The following is a 16,875-nucleotide window of genomic DNA, read 5'->3' as shown; positions in this document are numbered from 1 at the left end:
AAGTCACGACAGCGACCAAACCACTACCACGATTTTACGAACACACCTAGACCACATATCCCACAGCATTCCAGGCTTGCATTTCATAGCCTAATTTGTATATGCAGCTTTATTTTTCTCAGCCGTATTTTTCTTCTAAATAAAAGTTATACTATCAACTTGAATATTAACTATAACATCAATTTATAATTTTACAAAAATTATGCAAGCATTACTAAAAAAATATTAGTTATTTGTAAAATATAATACCTTCATTACTTCAACCTTATTAAAAACCATAATGCCTCTTTTTAAAGAATTCAGATAGATGGATAAACTTAGATTAAATTGTAGATGTAGATAGATAAAAAAAGAGATAAAAACTAGATATGCTTTTTTTGTGGACTGTTCTTCAACTGAACAAAAGTAAACAGGATATAACATAGTGAATATGAGAACAGCTGTTAGAAACAGTAAATTAGCAAAATAATTTTAAACAGCCTAGCAGATGTTAACAGAATTTTAGTCTACTGCTTGGCTGGATGGTTATAAAGAAGTGTCGGATATTTTATACGTTCGTATAGCTTTGTACATATAGGATTCCCATCAAGGATTTATATAAAGAAAATTCACGTGTAAATCAATTGGTGATATAAACCTTCAATTTTCACAGGAATTTCCTGGCCAAATTCATGTACCGTGCTTTAATAGCTTATGTTCTATTGGTAGCTATAAAAACTCTTGTTATGATCATTTAAGTTTTATTGCTATACATGGTAGGTAAGTAGTGGCAACTTGCGCTGATAAACTATAGATGCTAGTTCAAATCAGCCCCATGTACTACCACAACAGTGCCACTTGCTTGTCCACTCAACTTGTACTGTAACGATACTTAACTTTATTTCATTTTCCTCAAATACTGGGGTTCTATGGTGATGGGTAGCAGATGTTTTTACTTTTAGGAAACCAAAAAATATAATACTAAATACATATTAAATTGTAAGTACGGTAGCTCCTGACTCGTGGCAGTATTTCGTTTAACAGATAACAGTGTGGATAAGAACATAAATCAGACTATTATAAAACATCAAACATAATATTAAAAAAAAACAGGTTTCCTTAAGCTGGGTTAATTCAATTAAATTCTTTGTTAGCAAATGCTTAAGTTTTAAATGTAATCGCGCGAGGTTGAAAACGCTTAGACTTTAATGAGCTGGATGCTAAGTAAATAGGATCAATCGCTGAATGCCTGTTTGAACATGGTTGTGTGTATATTTGTGTAATCTGGCTTACAAGTCAACTGAAACAGAATTACGCCTAAATACTGTTCATATTGATTAATTTAAAGTAAGTACATAAACATATTTATAAGGATTTTACTGTGTGGTGGTACAGTTCTTCATTGATATTTTGTATTTTTTAGCGTTACATCGATTCCTATTGTTGATATCTGTAACACCTTAAAAATATAAAGGTTTTCTCGAATAACTTATTACAATATTCTGTAGGTCCCACATGTTATGTTTGTTATGGTTGATAAGTTATTGTGCAATGTTTTTCTTATCATATTCAGTATATCTTGATAATCATTGGAATTGGCATAGAGATTTGAGGAATTATTGTATTCTACTACTAAAAGCGTTGTAAGAAATACTAGTGAGAGGTTATACTGTTATTTATATGTTCCAATTTTTTGTACATAACATCTGGTATGTGATCATAGTCATATTTACTCTTCCAATAACCAGTAGCTATGTGTTTTGTAAAAATAGCTAACCTAGCTAAATAAGTAGCACAACAAACCTGAGGATGTGCCAATAAAAGGCATGAAACAGCTGTAGTATCCTAAATCTATCGTGGATCGGATACAGAAGCCAGGTAACATAAATATTATTAGTGCTAAATCAGTAGGCTCAGAATCCTTATTGAACTATGGTGGAATCAGATATTTTAAAGAGTAAATAAAAGCCACTAAAACAACATTCTATTGGAGAAGACCTACAATAAAAATGTGTTTTAACAATGTTTTTGTTATAATAAAAACAATTCAAAACACACTTTACAGCATTTAAGCTTGTTGAAATATGTTTTTAATTACAAAGTTGTGTCCCACAGTCACTGTCATAACATAGCTCGCTATCTGTTAGGATGGTTAAAATGTGATGTGTATTTAAGCTACACTCTGGGTGTAATGGGTTTACAGTTAATGGATTGAGACCTTGCATGGTGTAATGGCTAAATGATTATAGTGATTAGTACAATGAGTTGATTCACCATTGAGAGCTAAATACGTGCATACATACCTATGCTTCCCTAGACAGACCAATAACTAATCCTGTTTATTTTATTTTTGCATTTAACTCCAATTTTTAAAACAACTGTTTTAAGCGTCGTTGATATGTTTTGACTTGAATTTAAATATATAGTATACTGTGATAAAATGTTATTGTAAATTACGAATGCAGGAAATATATTTAATTATATTATTGTTACTGCATGATTATAATTAAATTAAAAAATCCAAGATTACAAGATGTCAAAACTGTTAACTGCTTCTTTGAACAATCGTTAAACGGGGTTTATTTTTAACAAACATAATGTAACCTACTTCCCACAAAGGCTGTTATGTATCCGCCTTGCTTCTATAAGGGCGTATTAGCTTTTAATTTGATCTGGTTGTAGCATGGTAAGGGAATATTCCATCAAAGCATTATACCTATTACTTATACCGCAACAAAGATGTTAACAAGCTCCACTAATAACCTCATTTACATCCGTTATTTATGAAATAATTGCTCATAGTCATATGTTTTGAATAAATTTAGGAACACAACAAAACATTTCGCCAATTAATTTGTAATAATATATTCTCAATTTATAAGATAAGTCCAAAACTAATTTATTCAAAAAATATTAGGTTGAAATAAAATTTAAGAATAAAGTTATGATAAATTGAGAAACATGAAACCGCCTTTAAAAAGATTTATTTTTCTTTTGCAGATTACAAATGCGAAACCGAGAGTGAAATTGAGCATCTTAATTTCTTCGATATCGTCTAAAACAGGTAAGAAAAGTGGTTTGAGATACAAATATAATTAAGAGAAAACCTTGTTTTGTTAACTAAGGAGATCATTACATCAAAAGAATAAAATGACCCTATGGTGGAGAACAAATAAATCGTAAAAGCATCGTCTAGATTGGTACTCGGTACATTTGAACTCTTAATACATCTACGATGAATACATAATAAATATCACATCGTTTTCAAATAGTCGGTTAAGTCATCATGCACTATCCCATACTGAAAATGACGGTTTTGAAATAGTTAACTAATTTGTTTCATTGTATACAACTATGAACAGGTAGTTTTGTGTGATTTTTAAGTTGCGTGTTAAAATCTTTCCATCGCAACTATACTTATACCTATTACATATTAAATTTCCTTCAATACTCGTATGGTAATCACTTAAAACTTTTATTATTTAGGGTCAGTAAAAGAAACAATGTTTGAAATGATTTAGCTTTAATAATTATTCATTTATAAACGACCCATCTACAATTTTATCCCAACAAAGTTTTTAGAAAACATGTTAATTCAGCAAAGAATAATATGAGTTAATTTATTATTTATAATACAAGTATATTATTTTTGTATGTCAAAGAAACTTAACGTTATTCATACTGTGAGCAGTATGAAACATGAAAGTGAGCGAGTATTTGTCTATGTTGAACTCTAGGTAACATTCGTCATAATGCAACATTATTTAGCAGACTAGGTTAGAAAACAAAAATACCTTAATGTAAAGATAATCTCGCAAAAACAACATCTAATTTGTTTGCTATTCATCAAATGTAAATAAGCAGATGTAATAATTAATTGATTTAATCATTTCGTCAATAAAAATTGTGTGGGTGTACATTACGCTATTGATATGTCAAACTACAGTTGAAATAATGCAACAATAAGCTGCAGCCAATTAATTCAATATATTCTCGATACATGCGATCGCTTACAACCGAAGTTAACAACTAATTGAGTTTACAACAGCTGATTTTTAATCCTTAGGATTAAAAGGCTTTTGACTCCCTAGGGACACAGAAAACGTACTCTAGGGAGGAGCACCTGGAACTCATGTACTTAAGACGGCTGTTTTTGCTGCAGTATAAAAAAAACATAACCACTATTTTATAATTTGTAGGTTTTTTTTTTTGTAAAATATACGGATGGTTTAGTGTTTTTTTTTCCTTTACTAATGCCACGCTGTTATAGTGTAAGAAGTGCAAGAAGTAAGAACATTACTTTTGTATTGACTCAGGTTTTAGTCCCACCAATTACGTAAAAATCTTACCCATGAAATAATGTCGTGATTTAGGCAACGCCAATCTTTAGTTATAATTTACCTAATTATGTGGTTATTTGTTGTAACATTGATTGTTAACACACACAGAAGAGTTTTAATTCTATTTTATACCCTCTTCTAAAAAAAATATTCTGTTAAGTTTGATTGTAAGTTTGTGGTTGAAACGTATACAGAACTATTTATTTACGTTAGTCATTCTTATAATTCAATAAACCTACTACTTAACATTCATGCTATGTAAGCCCTAGATCTATGACAAAACATAATCCATAAATTCAATGGAGAGGACGCAATCTTGTTATTGGGAGTGTACTATTAGAAGCAGGGAATATAGATGTCTGCCATTTCGGAAATGGGAAGAGTAAAATCTGTAGGAGGCAGCTGGCTAGCGAGATTACTGAAGCAGAGTGCACACCTCCAGGTCATTAGATGTAAAATATCGCTGTTAAAACTTTGTTTAAATATGTTAAGTACTATTTAGAATGTATAATAATGTTTTATTAGTTAGCTTTCAGATTTACTTAAAATTTTCCTTCCTTCATTTGTACTTTGTGAACTGATAACCGATTATAATTTTGACAGAGTTTGTTATCGTATTGGTTTGATGTAAAATTAATCTTACCTAATTCCGTAAGGTAGTATTCCTGCCCTAAGTGTTTCCTTTTATTTTTAACGTGCAATTTATAACGGAGGTTATAATTACTTATTTATTTTGTTTAAAGCGATGTAATAAATTTTGCTTTCTAAGCAAAGAGCGTTTACAACAACGAATCCAGTGAGTCCGTTCGAATCCTGTACCACAACTTTTTTCAGTAGGCTACAGTTCTTCTTTAAGTTGTACCGACTCACTCCTAACTTTACTGGATACGTTACACGCACAGATCCACCGTCCATGTAGATAGGCAAATACAAGGTTGAAAAAATAAAAACACACAAAAGACCACTAATCTCTTAAACAAACGAAAAATATTCTTTCGTTATACAACAAAAACAACACAATGTTCAGCACTGTTAGTATACACAAGAAATGTACACTTTCGGTGTCTACTGCTAATTTTGTTTTATTTATTATTTGTACATTTTTTAAATCACAAAAGCTGATATTTTCTTATATGAAATGGGTTACAGGTTTTGGATGATCAATTTCGTAAATAATAGAATGCTCACGTGAGCATGCAACAAGATAAAATAGCACTAATGTAACAATTTAAACATATAAAATATTATCAATCACTTTTAAATAAGGTAATTACTATGTTGACAAGGAGGTTAATCCTCTATGATTGGCAGTTTAGACTAAATACTGCAAGCTCTCTTATAGCAAAGTAAATCCGATTAGAAGCTAAACTCCACATGAAGTAATTATATTATTCAAACACCGTTAGACTCCAATAATAAACGTATTATACTAAGAGACAAAAGGGACGGATTAAGTTGTTACGAAGGCAACATTATTCAAACAAGCATTCAACGGTTAATCCTATTACTAGTCAAACTCAATGACTGTTTAAATCATTAGTGTTTCACTGCCATCTCTGATATTATATTTCTTGTTATTTTTTGGAAAAACACGCAAAATTATTTTTATTTAATACTTTTCTTGTGTTGTACGATTGTTTCATTTTCTTTGATCTTCCATTATACTGTAGTATTATTTAGCATTGAATTTTAAAAATCAGATCATTGACTGCAATTAGTTGTGAAAAAGTGGATTAATATTCATTACATTAGTTTGCTAAGTCATATAAAAACTATGGTTGAATCCACATGCCGAAAACTGATTTCTTTAACTCAGAAAAGTTTGAATAAGCTTATTTGCAAAAAACATTATAAACTGAAATAAAACTGGCATTTTTTGCATACATCTTGCTTTATTAAATAAATTATCCGTATTTATATTACATTTATAATAGAATAGTATTATTAATCGTTTATATGATTATTTGCTTATTATATTAATATTTGCTTAGTTTCTATTCGGGCCAAAGCTTAAAATGTAGTGGAGCTCTACATATTAAGTGAAAAATAGTCTCATACTTTTTATACAATGTTGTTTTAAAAAACCTTTTTTTTTTAACCTTAACACCTAAAAGATGCACAAAAAAAATAATAGTAAATGGTATTATTTCCAAAGTGTCACTCGTGTATTTCACTGCTTTACTGCTCTAAATTCTAGAATCTTATTTGTTCAGGCACATTTCCGTCTTTGTAGTTTTAGGATTTATTTTACCCAACACTTAGCCTTGTTAGTATCTTACAATGATATTATTTTTACATAGCAATGCATTAGACCAATGACAATGACGTCTGGGTCTGGAACTAACTTCTCGATGTAGAACAATAAACGGAATGGAATGATGTGGAACAATGTTCCCTTCAAATTACTTTTACCATTAGCCTTTAAGCTCAGTATTGGGTTTTTAAATTGTCACATTTAAAAAAACTGCCAAAAAATTTCAGATTGTATAACATATACCCATTAACCCCTAAACATTTTTTAGCACAGGACATTTGCACTATTATAGTCCTAATTGAAAAAATAAAATGTCAAGTAACAAAACAAAGTGGCTTTTATAAAGTTTTTAACTTGCCTCAATCTTCATTGATGTTTACCTATAATTATCCTCCACTCTGTTACAGTAAGCATACCTTGTAATATTCAAAACCTACAGTAAGCGTCCCTTACAAAATCTTATACAATAGGTGCACGATTTACTTTATTATATACCCGTGGTAATCTTTTACCTTGAATATAGTTAAACCTAAAAGCAAACCACCCCAAAGAGAAGATCCGCTTTGGAGTTCTTATTGTTATTAGTGCCGTTGTTGCCATCGTCTCCCTCAACGTGCCACTAAAACTCCCCCGTCTTCTCTCAACACTGCGTCGTCTCTAGGGAGCTGTAAATCCCTTTTCTGTATCTGGATTACTTTCCAAATTGCCACACGCTGCGGTTCTCACGCATGTAAAAGTTTATTCTCCCTTAACGCATTGTGATGATATTTTGTGTACGAGGATCAGCTGGTTACTAAACTTTGTGGGATTATATATTTACGATGGATTGTATTTTTTCTGTGAAGGATGATGTTTTAAAGGAACAGTAGGCAGTTTAATGATTAGATGAATGTAAATATAACACTTTATTACGATTTTGTTTACAGAGCAAATAAAAATACGTCTAATAACACTTGACACATTTACACTTAAACTGTTTTAAACTAGACGGTAAATGTATTTATCAGATGTTAATGCTGATCGGTTTTGATTGAACACTCCAATCATAATCCGACCAAATAGGCAAATGACAATAATTTGAATTGTAGGACACTTGTATCCTATTGGTTACCGGAATTACCTTCCAAGACATTTCTATAACTGTACAATCGAAGTCAACATGTACTTGTTCATTAATAAACTTATTTATATCTTTACATAAAAAAAGTTATTTCCAATCATTTATTTGATTTGATTCAACCTAAAAGACGTCTACATTCAACTTTTTAATGCGTAATGTCAAGTTTGCTATGTAGATAGAATATTCAGAAGACTACTGTTTTTGTTATTTTTTCTGCTTACTAAAAAATGTTTAATTAAGTTGGGTGAAATAACCACTAGACCAATAATGGGGAAAACATACAATTAAATGAAACTAAATACCTTAAAGGGACTCATAACAGAAAAATAACTTTGTTGTGCCTGATTAATTAATCTAACAAATTGAATAGACATATATATTATTATAATAGGCCCTAATCTAGAGGTTAAATACCTTGTTGCCAACGTAATCCTTGGTAGACTTAATGGCTACCGGTTTCGACACACTTATGGTGCCATTGTCAAGCCTAGACGTGGTTTTTCGCTCCTAGGAGGTCGTCATAAAGTCTTCAAAAACACATAACGAGACGAACAAATAACAAAAACGAACACGAACACACATTTTAACGAATAAAGTATGGCCATACAACTCACGGTTCAAATGAAATTTTTCAAACGAAAAGAGTTTTGAGTTTAGTGACTTCCCGACAAGAAGGGGCTATTTAAAATGAATATACGTTGTTTCGAACATTGGATTAAACAATTATAAAGCTGAATCAACAAGTCTTGTTTATTTGTGTTCGCGGAATATTATTTTCCTCCATAGCTAATCTGGCCCGGCTTGAGGTGATTTTTTGAACAAAAATAATATATATGAAACTATTTTTGTCAGGAAAATCAACTATTGAACTAAATCTCGATCTATTCGTTCATCGATAAAATTTGAGTTTTCTTAGTTTATATCATCGGTAAATATTATTCAGGAATATAAAATGGTAGCCTAGATCATCCAACTTTAGTAAAAACGACAATTTACGAATTGTGGAAAAACATCTTCAGAACTTATGGAATACATAATTTATCTAAATATAGATACACGTTAAGTATGAAAAAAATCTTAATTTCTGAACATTGACTATTTTAACATTTGAAATATTTGGTACTTTGTTGATAATTTAACGGCTGTCCTCTATTTCATCTTACAATCATGTGTGTCTTGTTTTACATTTATATTGATCTAATAAATATATATATACTAGCGTGGGTGTTTGCCTTATAGTTTTTCGTGTTTGTTAAATAAATAAAGAGAGAAAATGTTTCTGCTTTAACAAAAGATTCAGCTAGATTTTGTTCAATTCTAAATCTTTGTGAAGGGAAATTAATATCAAGTACAGCGATTAATACTATCTGGTTAAGATGATTGTCGTTCACTATATATCTTTACGGTTATTAAAAATGTTCCAATGCCTCAAGAAAGTTTCTTGGAAAATGTGCTATTTTTATACAATTATTATCATATAAAGTTTAAACTTACGTTCATCAACCAGCCTTAGCTTAAATTTTTCCTTTATTAGATAGATCATATGACAAATATTGACCTACCTGTACTTAAATTGTTTAAAATAAGTACACTAAGATAAGTTTTGTTTACTTCGGGAGATTATTATGTATCATTACCATAACTTAACCTATATTTTACCCCTTAAAAGTCTCCTCCGTGAATCAATATTCTAGATTTTTCTCAAATAGCTATTTTATGCTACTATCAAATTTTATAAATTTTCTTAATTTTTATCTTATCCATAAAAGTAAGTAAAATTATTAACAATACTAAGAATTGGGTACTTTCCCGTTAAAGGGAACATTCATTATTATCGATGATTTTTTTTTCTCGATGTATCGATATTAACAAATTGTTAGGTTAGCTTAGAACAGTTTAATTTCTTAATCCATATAATAGACTATTTACGCCTAAACAAGATCAGTTAGTTGTTGTCAATTTGTAATGGATCGGAAAATAAAAATATCGATACATCGAAAAAATCATCGATAATAATGAATCCTTTAACACGAAAGTACAAAGAATTGTTTAGTAACTACATACATTTTCTTGAAAGTTATAAGTGATGTTAAAACATGGAAACTAAAAATAATAAGAGGATTATTCCAAGCCCTCGTACTTAATCTCGAGATCCACCGATGTGCCATGTCCCTCCCCTCCTTCAGGAGGGCTCTCCCTATGTTATAAATCCTCATCTGCTCCCCTCCCCAAGTATTGTTGATGTGTTGACGGTACAACACCCAGCGCAAGATTTATCTCAACTCTGACCTTTGTGTTCTAAAAATATGACCATGTAGGTGTGTAAGACGATCTGACATAATATGATGTTTTTACACTTTATATTTTCAATAGACAGACCGACGAATTTTTAAGATGTAGTTTCTAAAGGATTTTATGTTTATGTGTGCGTATTACTTAAAACCCTGTGGTTTTAAAATATATTGTTAATATTGGTTTTAAGTGACCAATTCAATGGTTATACTATGATTACCAGGTACTAAGTAATCAGTGTTTCATATAATGTTATTTGAATGTTTGATGGTCCAGTGTTGGTCTTTAGTATTTTTTAACTGTATCATGGTCAAGTTGTTTTTCTTTTATACGTAAGCTCTAAGACTATTGTTTCGGGCATGGTCACTGGCTTCCAGAAGCAACTTATACCCAAAATGTAAATTACTTTCTTTAGTTCACCACAAAGATCAGTAGTCTTTAATGATGAACAGTTAATGCTAAAGAAAGTATAACAAGTTACAGACAAAACTACTAAAGTGCAAAATAAATTAGTTAAACATTTTAAACGTTTACTGTTAATGTTAATTACTGTGAACTTGATCGAAATGTATGTATACATTACCATCTACACAGTGCAGTATCACCGATGTTATTGTACTTACACGTTAATTTACTTATATGTTTTGAGTGAGTATTGAAAGGCAAAAACTGATCTGATTTGGACGAAATGTGGTACTCACACACAAACCATTATCCTAATGAGTTTGAGAATCATACTCAAATTTGTATGGGCCGAAAATAGACTTTTCAAATTTTAACCTTAAAAACAAAGAATTTCTCAATTTTACTTCAAACCATTTTGTAGAACTTAAAAAGAACAAATGACTCAGATCTTTTTAGTATTTTTTTTTACGGTTATTGGTTGCGGAGAAAATCCAAATAATTGTAAATTTTTAAAAAGATCCCATGTTATGCTCCCATGTATGGGGAATATTTTCAATCGTTGTCGCTTGCTTCTTTATGTATAATGTATATATTTTGATAAAACTTATTGTATGTATTATATGCATACATGCATTTTCTTTTCGTTCAAACTTGTTGTACAACATAAAATGTGTACACTAACTTTTGTATTCATGATTCATAATATTTTATTCTAAATTATTTTTGGGCAGAATTAATGAAAGATTTTTATTTTACCGGTTGATACATTACTCAGTTGTGGAGAGAAAACTTGTTAATGCCACCTTGGGGGTGCATCTGCTTTTGCTCGTATCTGATTTAAATGTCTGATTTAAGCTATTGACATTTTACTAAAATCACATTTGGTTTTCTCCCTGTGGCAGCAAATTCGTTAACATAATGCTATTTAAGTAGGGAAACAATATGACATGTTCAAGGAAATATTTACATAAAAATCCAATCAGGCAAATGGAAATTCACTAAACAGGTTTGCTGCAGAGGGGTATTTCTAATGCTATGAATGAGCACCAAGGTAAAGTTCTAAGACGTCAGCTTGGTGCTAATGTATCAACCAGGAAGAGCCAAAACCTCATCATACTCACATCAGCTAAATCCCATCACCCAAGGCTTATCTACCAAGCGGCTTTAAGGGCTGGAACAATGTACACCTTTATCTTAAAATGATTTAGAACATTATCTTAAACTCATCAATTGTCACGAGCATCAAATAATGAAATAATATAAAAATATTGAAAATAAAAATATTTATGATTTTAAAAACTTAGTTTTGGAATAGGTCAATATTTAGAGTAGTAATTAGTATTTTTAAGTATATGAAATGTATCTGTTAACGTTAATTCAGTTCACTATTTTAAGATGTTAAATTTTTTATTGTGAACTTAGCAGAAACATTGCGTTTCAGAAAAAAACTTCTCACTCACTCAGTCGGAGACATTGAAAATGGAATATTCTTGTCATAGAATTAATTTAATAAGTATAATTGTATATATTAGTAGTCAACATTACAATAAATCCTTGCAATAAAGCAAAGAAAACATGTTGACATATTATCCAACTCAAAGTTGTAACCAAGGCTCTTTAACATTTAATCTAGTTTCCTTATTAAATGCGCCTAGTCATTAAAAACATTTTATATTTCCTTTTTAACATTTCGTCCACATTTTTTTCATCCAAGCGAAAAATTTATGGAGATTCCCCTACAAATCCGCTTGATACGGAAATTTTATTTAACATTACAAGAGGGGCCTCGGTTATTTACTGTTGGGGTGCATCTTGATATCAAATATGAATGTAATTTCCTTTCTAAATATACCATGGGGGAGGTACAATTTGTTCTGCACGTGTTTTGAATCTGTTGTGTTTAATAAAATAAGTTAAAATATTGTATTGTGTATACATGCTTTTTTTATATAAGCACGAGTGTCTTATATCTTATACTGTGATGTTGAAAACTAGTATGTTACATTCAATAACCAAGGAGTAATTTTCTATTGTACCTTTTTACAAACAGTTTTGTTCTTTGTCAATCTTATAAATCTATATTTAACTTCCTGTGATTTATTGTCTCTTGAGGACTGCGAGGGTTTCAACAAACAAGTCTCTGTAAACGATTTATAGTTTTAGAGCTTGAGCCTTCTGATGTAGATTTTTTCTAGCCTATTACTTTATTAGTGTGAGCAGTTTAATTTTGATTCTCTAAAAGACTGAACATTTTGTCTTCATTTATCGTTTTGTACACTAAAATTAATATTGAAATAATTTACGTAAGCCGCGTGACTGTTGGGTTTAATTCTTGCAAATTTCAATAGTTTGTAAAATCAGTAAATTGAAAAAAAAAGTCCCACACGGTTAAGTTTTGTTTAAGAACCTTCTTTCACGTTTCGTAAATATAATATAATATAAAATAGTAAATTTAAGTAATTTTTGTTTATATATAAACACTCTAAGATGTCCAGTTATTTTTGTTATCAGATTTAAAAATATAAAATAAACTTTAGAATATTATATTAATTTTAACATAAAGTAAATTTCATCCTATAAACCTAGACATTAACTAAAATCATGTTTGTAATTGTAATTACAATGACTTTTTAAGTCTTGTTTTAAATAGTAACTCATCCACCTTCTCTAATTTTTTTTTATAACTGTTCTTTTTCGTTTTACGTTATAAAATTTCGGATAAGCATAAGAAAAAAAACAAATTCAAATTCAATTTCCTTGTTGAAGATGCCATATTGATCGAAAATCTTTTCTCACTTATTCTTTAAAAAAAGGCAGTTTGACGCAGCTCAATCACAACAAAGTATGCCTAGAAGCAAGTTATTTTCTCTGCACCAAAGAATTGTCTACAAATATAAAAAAGAAACATCGTGTTTTAGTTATTTTTAGGGTTCACTCAATTACTTTTTCGAAGTTTGAACAAATAATATAAAACAATATAATGTTCATACTGCGATAGGCGAAGTCTTGCTTTTTACGTGGGCTTTCCTGGCTGACATATTCAAAATCCATGATGTTTTTGGACATCAACGCAATAGATTGTAGATCGTAGATTTTTTACTTTTCCTTGTAAATGTGTTTGAAGAGGACAGAGAGGAAACAATCTAAATCGACCACGTGGTTGACGCCAAAACCATTATGGATTATCCTAGTCGTGCTTCTTCAAAATATGTTATTACAATCAAGCATTTATACCTTATTATTAAATACAGTTCAATAGTTAGACTCTTTTACTGCTAAGGTACTAAAGAGTGGGTAAACGTTGACAAACGAATCTTTCACTTTGAATTACTAAACATACAATTTGGGACTGGTTCTGTTTGTTGTTATCCAAGTGAAATTTGTGATCAGAAGGTTAAAGGATTTAATGTTAAATTCATATAATAATAAACTTAAAGCCTACTTAGTAAATGAATGTATTTTTCGTGCTGCATTATACAACACACTTGAAACAAATACAAAATATACAAAAAAAATTGTCAGTTCTTAAAATCTTATTTTAATTTTTAACCCATTGTTGCCGGGTGCTTAAAAAAATTATATGAATAACAGTTCTACTATAGAGCGGACATACTATTATAAATTTAAATAAGCTAATAAAACTAGTCGAACGAGACAGTTAAATCAGATACGAGCAAAAGCAGAGCAACCCCCAAGGTGGCATTAACAACTTTTCCCTCCACAACTGAGTAATGTATCAACCGGTAAAACAAAAATCCTTCATTAACTCTGCCCCGAAAATCATTTAATATTATGAATCATGAATACAAAAGTTAGCTAGTGTACACATTTTATGCTGTACAACAAGTTTGAACGAAAAGAAAATATATGTTTGATGGTGAAATGTATTGAAGATTTTATTTACATATTGTATTGCTAGAAAACAAATTATCCCTCCCAAGGAGTAATCACAAATTAATACATATGCTAGTAAATAATGTTTATTGAAAGGAATCTATATACGAAATATCAAAAGTAAATTTACTGTGAGAAACAATAATGGTCATAGAAAAGATTTTAAAAGTTCAGAATCTTTTCGATATTTTGATTACTACAAATTTTTTGTTTGGTATATTTCAAGGTGCATATATTGTACATTCTTCATAGGTAAACCCCTACTTCGTAGGTTTATCATCAATGTAATTGTTTCAACGTTAAACTTTTTATTTGATTCAATTCCCACTAAAAGCTACTTCTTTCATAAAATACAAGTAATATTTACCTAGTCCATATTTTTTCTTTTCAGGAAGACTGTAAGAAATATACATATTTGTTTAAAGCAAATATTTAGCTTCAATTAATGAGGCAGAACAATTATTCCTCAAGTAAAACCACACAGTAAATAAGTGTTTAGTTTACTATGAATATATGAGACCCGACTTTAGACCAGTAATGCATAAACAATATGGACGAAGTGCTTATAACTTCCACGCCAACACAGTGTCGACTGATCCAAGTGGCTTAGCGTGGGGAATCCCTTAGGTAAGGCCAAGACTAAGTACCTTACACTGAACAAATTGTTTTATAATTGCGAATTTGCTTATGAATGTGTTTGCAGGCCTGAAAGCAACATGATAAATGTTCTTAAAACATTAAAGCTCATATTTCTAATTTGCAGTTTTCATATTTTCTGTTTCATAAAAATCTTTACGTACGACCGTTATTTTAAGTAGCCGTTTCAGTTCAGTTCTTAGAATTGAAAAGCTTCTCATAACAACATTGTTTACCTTCATAACAGCATAGGTTTACTCATAACAACACGGGTAACGGACCAATGAGGTTCAATGATTAAGAGAGAAGAAGTTTAATAATTGTAAATGTAATGATTCGAACTTCAACTAACTAATCAGTTTTTAGCCCAATTTAATTGTTGAGTGGTGCAGTTGGTGTTTGTTGCAATGTCTCGTTGCATCACTGTCAGTGGCGATGAGGGGTTATAAACGAAAACATAAACTCTCCTAGAAGTTATGAGTAGTAATTTTTAGTAGTTAAAACTTTGTCATGAATAATGTAGTGTAAGTAACTCGCGTAAATAGTGTTAACGACACTCATAGAAGTTTTTAAGGCACTCGCCTTAAATTTTCTACTCCTGCCGTTAACACTATCTTTACTCAATCTTTGAGTGAACTATTGAACTTTTTTCCAAAGTGTTCTTTCTGCGTTACAGATTGTATTGAATTATACTGATTGTGACCTTATGTAGTTATGTGTTGATTTTTTTAGAAGATATAAAATGCTTTCATAGGTTTACTCCACAATGCAAAATTGTACTTCTGGTTATGGCTGTACTTTTGGATCAAACTATTTTGGGTCAAACGAACGGTTTTTAACTAATGAATCAAACGAACGGCAATATAAATGGTGGATGAAACAATTTTTGTTTAAATTAAATACTCCCATAAATAAGAATCATATATTGTATAATTGTCTCATAGTTTAACTTTTTAGGTTGGTAAACAAACTCTCTGTTTCTCGATGTTAAGTTCAGGCTTGTCATAAACTCAAAATATATTTCTTCAACATTTGTTTAAAGAAATTAAAACTTGTATATTCATCACGATTATTTACTTAAAATTATGAACAAAGTAAAAAACTAAACGGAAACACTAACTTAGCATTACACAATCATAGATCATAACATGGAAAGAGACACATAAAGTAGCGTAATGGACCATTGGTTTGGTTCTATGTAAAGCTATATGGGCAATTTGACTCAATGCTAGATGGTGCAACAAGAGACTGGCATGCTTTGTTATAGACATTATGATTGTTTAAGATATGATATGTTTCGATCATTAATGATGGCGATTTTTTTGTACAAAATCTCTAGTCCCACTTATTAATCCGTTTATTATCAGCTAAATATTGAACGTTTAGATATAATCCTGTCCAGTTAGTTATTTGAATATTTACACATTAGGAGAAATATTTTTTCAAAAATACCTAAAGATCAAGAACGTGATAATGATAACCAAAAATAATAACGGGATCGTATTATACACTTTGTAGATTGAATTACATGCCTTTTGTTAAAATCACATTCAGAGTAAAAAATTCTTGTCCAAGTCCATCATTTTTATTCACATTTGTAAAAGAATATCTTTATGAAACTAATATAATTTTTATAATTTTAATTAGCTCCGTAAGTTTAACTGTTTGCCGATTATATTTTCTAAATAATATCAAAGGAATACAACCTTATAAGGTTGTGGACAAGATTGTACACTGATATACTATTACAGTCTGACTTAATTAAGAAATATTCAGCTTTAATCTCTGATAATTTAACTATGTTTGGTGTTTTCTGCTTAGTTTTAAAACTACCAAAATTAACCCTTTACAGAAAAGTTGATAAGATATTTTGAACTATATAACAAAACTTTGTTAAACCGTTACCTTAAACATTTAATGTTGAATCCCTTCGGATATTTTAGGTCAGCTTAAAT

General features: G+C 30.2%; 1 protein-coding gene across 4 annotated transcripts in view; it reads left to right on the top strand.

Annotated features, from left to right (window-relative positions):
• Positions 1-16,875, top strand: part of LOC128986826 (connectin-like) — a 272,786-nt gene that overhangs the window by 175,755 nt on the left and 80,156 nt on the right. For all 4 annotated transcript variants that reach the window (XM_054407376.1, XM_054407378.1, XM_054407377.1 and 1 more), the window contains one exon: positions 2,980-3,043. The gene's annotated coding sequence lies outside the window, so the exon portion shown is untranslated. The remainder of the gene's footprint in view (positions 1-2,979; positions 3,044-16,875) is intronic.

Source organism: Macrosteles quadrilineatus, unplaced genomic scaffold, assembly GCF_028750875.1.
Source record: "Macrosteles quadrilineatus isolate MER2022 unplaced genomic scaffold, UCM_ALF_1.0 Scaffold_2__2_contigs__length_208266976, whole genome shotgun sequence".
Taxonomy (NCBI): Eukaryota; Metazoa; Arthropoda; class Insecta; order Hemiptera; family Cicadellidae; genus Macrosteles; species Macrosteles quadrilineatus.
The sequence above is the reverse complement of the archived record's forward strand: the minus strand, read 5'-3'. Positions and strand labels throughout refer to the sequence as shown.